We start from the raw sequence: 5454 nt of genomic DNA, 5'->3' as shown, positions 1-5454 counted from the left end.
GAAATTGGGGGAATGAGGATGGACAGGAAAAAAGAAAGGAAGGGGGATGAAAAGAGAGGGTTGATGTGAAGGGAGGAAGGATAAGAAGGAAGAGAGATGAGAAAGGAGGGGAATGAGCAGTTGGGGGAATGAAAATGGAGGTGGGAAAAGAAGGGAGGTGGGTGAGAACAGAGGATGAATGGAGTGAATGAAGAGTGAGAGGAAATGAGAAGAGAGGGGGATGAGAAAGATGAGGAAAGAGGAAGAAGGGTGAAAAGAAGTAGGGATGAGAAAGGATGGGGAAGAGAAGTTAGGGGGAATGAGAAGGGAAGGAGAAAGAGAAAGGAAGGGGGATGAGAAAGGAGGAGGATAAGAAGGGGGAGGATGAGAAGGGAGGAGGAAGGTGAAATAAGGGGACATTGAAAAGGGAGGGGACGAGAAAAGAGGGAATGAGATGTGAGAGGAGTGACAAGGGAGGGGGATGAGGAGGGAAGGGGAATGAAAAGTAAGGAGGAATAAGAAGGGAGGGGATATGAGAAGGGAGGGGAATGAGAAGGGAGGGGATGAGAAAGGAGGAAAAAAATGAGAGCAAGGGGGGATGAAAAGGGAAGCACATGAGAACAGAGGGGTGATGTGAAGGGAGGGTGGATGAGGAGTGAATAGGAATGAGAAGGGATGGGGATGAGCAGTTAAGGGAAAGGAGAGACTGTGGTGGGATAGGAAGTGAGGGGTAAAGAGAATAGAGGTGGTATGATATGGCAGGAGGAACAAGAAGGGAGGGGAAGGAGAAAGGAGGGAAATGAGAAGGGAGAAAGAGAATAGAGAAGGAGGAAGGAAGTGAGAATGGAGGAGGTATGAGAAAGGAAGTCAAATGAGAAGGGAAATAGAATGAGAAGGGAAGTGGAATGAGAAGAGAGGAATGAGAAAGGAGAAGAATGAGAAGGGAAGTGAATGAGAAGGGATTGAGAATGAGAAGGGAGAGGTAACAAGAAGGAATGGGATATGAGATGGGAGGGGAACAAGAAAGAATGGGGGATGAGAAGGGAGGGGAATGAGAAGGGAGGGAAAATGAGAGCAAGGGGGATGAAAAGGGAAGCAAATGAGAGTGGAAGGGTGATGTGAAGGGAGAGTGGATAGGGAGTGAATGGGAATGAGAAGGGAGGGGTGATGAGCATGTAGGGGAAATGAGAGGGGAGGTGGTATAGTAAGTGAGGGGTAATGAGAATGGAGGTGGTATTATATGGAAGGGGTAATGAGAAAAGGGAAAGAGAAGGTATAGGGCAGGAGAAGTGAGGGGGAATAAAATGGGAGAGAAAAAACGTGAGAGGATGAGAATTGAGTGGGAATTAGAAGGTAGTAGAATGAGAAGGGAGAGTGATACGGAATGAGGTGAAATAAGGGAGGGAGAATGAGAAGGGAAAGTAATAAGAAGGAAGAATGAGAATAGAGAAAAAGGAGGGGAATGAGAAGGGAGGGGAATGCGAAGGGAAGTGGAAGGAGAAGAGGAGAAGGAGAGGAGGAGAAGAGGAGAAGGAGAAGAAAGGGAAATGTGAAGTGAGAGATGTTTGCAAGGGAGAGGAATGACAAGGAAGGGGGAATGAGCAGAGGAGTGAATTGAGAAGGGAAATGGAATGAGAAGGGATGAGAATGAGAAGAAAGGGGAATGTGAAGTGAGAGAGGGTTACAAGGGACAGGAATTAGAAGGGAGGGGGATTACATGGGAGATAGACGAGAAAAGAGGGGGAATGAAAAGGGAGGGGATGAGAAGGGAGGGAAATGAGAAGAAGAGAGAATTAGAATTGAAAAGGATGAGGGGAATGAGAAGGGGGAGAATGAGAAGAGAAGTGGAATGAGAAGGAAAGTGGAATGACAAGGAATGAAAATGAGAAGAGAGCAGGAATGTGAAGTGAGAGGAGTTTACATGGGAGGGTAATTACAAGGGAGAGGGATTACATGGGACATAGACGAGAAAGGAGGGGAATGAGAAGGGAGGAGGGATGTGAAATCAGGGGGAAGAAAGAGAAGGGGAATGAGAAGGGAGGTTGGATGAGATGTGAGGGGGAATGAGATGGGAGGAGTGATGTGGATATTGCTATGTGTGCAGTGAATGTGTTGCTCTGATTGGTTAATAATTAAAATTCTGATTGGCCAGTAGCCAAGCAGGAAGTAGAGGCAGGACAAGCAGAAAAGAGAATCCTGGGAACAGGAAGGCTGAGTCAGAGTTCACCAGCCAGACACAGGGAAGCAAGATGTACTGATAGCAGGAAGCCATGAGCCATGTGGCAAGGTACAGATTTATAGAAATGGGTTAATGTAAGATGTAATATCTAGCTCGAAAGAAACCTCAGCCATCAGGCCCTAGAGTTTTAATTAATATAAGCCACTGCATATTTATTTGGGTCTGTGTGCATGCAGGTCTAGGTGAGACTGGAGAAAACTCCAGCTCCTGAAGGGTCTTAGTAGGGAAGTAGTATGAGCAGGAAGAGGAATTTCAAGGGTTGGGGCATGAGAATGGTGGGGATTGAGAACAGAGCAGGAATTAGATAGAAGAGGAATGAGAAAGGAGAGTAATGAGATGGGAGGGGATGTGAAGGGAGGGGGAATGAGAAGGAGGGGACTGAGAAGGAGGGAGAATAGAATAGAGGAGGATAACGGGGGAATAGGAAGGGAGGTGGAATGGGAATGAAGAGGAGAAGGGAAGGGAAAAGAAATCAGAAGGGTAGGTGGCAGGAGAAAGGATGGAGATTGAAAAGGGGGGTAAATAAGGAAGGGAAACAAGAAGGGAGATGAATGAAAATGGAAAGAAATGAGAAGGGAGGGTCATGAGAAGGGAGGGGAGTGAGAAGGGAGGGGCATGAGAAGGGTGGGGCATGAAAAGGGAAGGGAAAATGAAAGGTGAGAATGGAGGACAAATGAGAAAGGAGGGGCATGAGAAGGGAGCATAAATGAAAAGGGACGGGAACGAGAATAGAGGTGAGATGAAAATGGAGGCTAGAAGTGAAGGGGGATGAGATGTGAGGGGCAACAGAAAAGGAGAGGTATTGTGAAGGGAGAAAATATAAGAAGTTAGTGGGGATGAGAACTAAGGGGAAATGAGAAGAGAGGAGGTATCAGATATGAGTGGGGTGAATTGTAAGGTTGAACAAGAAGGGAGGGAAAATGAAAATTTAGCGGGAATGATAAGTGTAGGGGAATAAGATGGGAACAGGGTGAAAACAGAGGGGGATGAGAAAAGAAGGGGATAAGATGTTAGGATGAATGAGAATAAAGGTCAGAGGAGAAGAGAGTAGATGAAAGAGAAGGGGAATGAGAAGTGAGAGGGGATGAGGAGGGAGGAGGAATAAGAGGAGGGGGAATGAGATGGAAGGGAGAATGTGATGGGAGGGGGATTAGAAGGGAGGAGAATTAGATTGGAAGGGGGAAGAGAAGGTATTGGGAATGAGAAGGGTGAGGCAACAAGAAGGAAGGGGATATGAGAAGGGAAGGGAACTAGAAGGGAGGGGATGAGAAGGGATTGCGATTCAGAAGGGAGAGGGAACAATAAGGGAGGGGATATGAGAAGGGACTGGGTATGAGAAGGGAGGGTGAATGAGAAGGGAGGGGAATGAGAAGGGAGGGAAAAAGAGAGCAAGAGGAATGGAGGGAATCCAATGAGAATGGAGGGCTGATGTGAAGGGAGGGTGGATGAGGAGTGAATGGGAATGAGAAGGGACAGGGGATGAGCATTTAGGGAAAATGAGAAAGGAGGTGGTATAGGAAGTGAGGGGTAATGAGAAGGAAGGTGGTATTATATGGGAGAGGGAATGAGAAGGGACTGGGCAGGAGAAGTGAGGGGGAATGAAAAGATTAAGAAGGAAATCATGTGGGGATGAGAAGTGAGTGGAAATGAGAAGGCAGCAGGCTGAGAAGGGAGTGTGATGAGGAATGAGGAGGAAAGAGAAGGGAGGAGGAATGAGAAGGGAGGGATTGAGAAGAAAAGAGGAATGTGAAGTGAGATAGGTTTACAAGGGAGGGGAATTAGAAGGGATGGGGGATTACACGGGAGATAGATGAGAAAGACGGGGAATGAGAAGGGAGGAGGGATGTGAATTGAGGGGGAAGAAAATGAAGGGGGATGAGAAGGGAGGTTGGATGAGATGTGAAGGGGAATGAGATGGGAGGAGTGATGTGGATATTGCTATGTGTGCTGTGAATGTGTTGCTCTGATTGGCTAATAATTAAAATTCTGATTGGCCAGTAGCGAGGCAGGAAGTAGAGGTGGGACAAGCAGAGTAGAGAATCCTGGGAATAGGAAGGCTGAGTCAGAGTTAACCAGCCACACACAGGGAAGCAAGGTGTACTGATAGGAGGAAGCCATGAGCCACATGCATGCTGGTCTAGGTGAGACTGGAGAAAACTCCAACTGCAGAGAGACTTGGTAGGGAGGAGGTATGAGCAGGAAGGAGAATTTGGAGGGTTGTGGCATAAGAATGGTGGAAGAATGAGAAAGGTGAAGGGAGAAGAATGAGAAGGGCGGGGATGAGAAGGGAGGGAAATTGAGAAGCGAGAGGGAATCAGAAAGGCAGGGGATTGAGAAGGAGCAGGCTGAGAAGGAGGGAGAATAGAATAGAGGACGATAAGGAGGGGAATGGGAAGAGAGGTGGAATGAGAAGGAAGAGGAGAAGAGAAGGGAGGAGGAATCAGAAGGGCAGGTGACAGGAGAAAGGATCAAGATTGGAAAGGGAGGTAAATAAAAAGGAAGGGGAACAAGAAGAGAGGTAAATGAAAATGGGAGGAAATGAGAAGGGATGGGGAATGAAAGTGAAGGGATGGGAATGAGAGGGGTAGATGAGAAGGAGGGGGAATGAGAAGGGAGGGGCATGAGAAGGGAGGGGGGATGATAACAAATAGCATGAAAAGGGAGGGCGTGAGAAAAAAGGGGGGATTGGAAGGGAGGGGCATGAAAAAGGAGGGAGCTGTGAAGGGAGAGGATATGAGAAGAGAGGAGCATGAGAATGAAGGAGAAATGAGAAGAGAAGGGAAACAAGAAGGGAGGGAGAAGAGATGGGAGGGAAGAAAGAATTGAGGGGCGATGAAAATTTAGGCTAGTTATGAATGGGGATAAGACATAAGGGGAATAGAAAAGGAGGGGATATGAGAAAGGAGAAGGAATAAAGTTATCAGGGATGAGAACTGAGGGGAAATGAGAAGAGAGAAGGTATTAGAAGTGAGTGGGGGTGAAGTGTATAATTAAAAGAGAAGAGAGGGTTGACGAAAATTTAGGGGAAATGATAGATGTAGAGGAATGAGTTGGGACCTGGATGAAAACACAGGGTTGGTGGGAAAGGAAGGGGACAAGATATAAGGGAAAATGAGAATGGAGGTCAGAGGAGAAGAGAGGGCAGATGAGAAGAGAAGGGGAATGAGAGGTGAGGGAGGATGAGGAGGGAGGAGGGATGAGCAGTGACCAGGAATAGGAAGAGGGGAAATGAGATG

Source organism: Peromyscus leucopus, chromosome X (assembly GCF_004664715.2).
Source record: "Peromyscus leucopus breed LL Stock chromosome X, UCI_PerLeu_2.1, whole genome shotgun sequence".
Classification (NCBI taxonomy): Eukaryota; Metazoa; Chordata; class Mammalia; order Rodentia; family Cricetidae; genus Peromyscus; species Peromyscus leucopus.
This window is presented reverse-complemented; position numbering follows the sequence as displayed.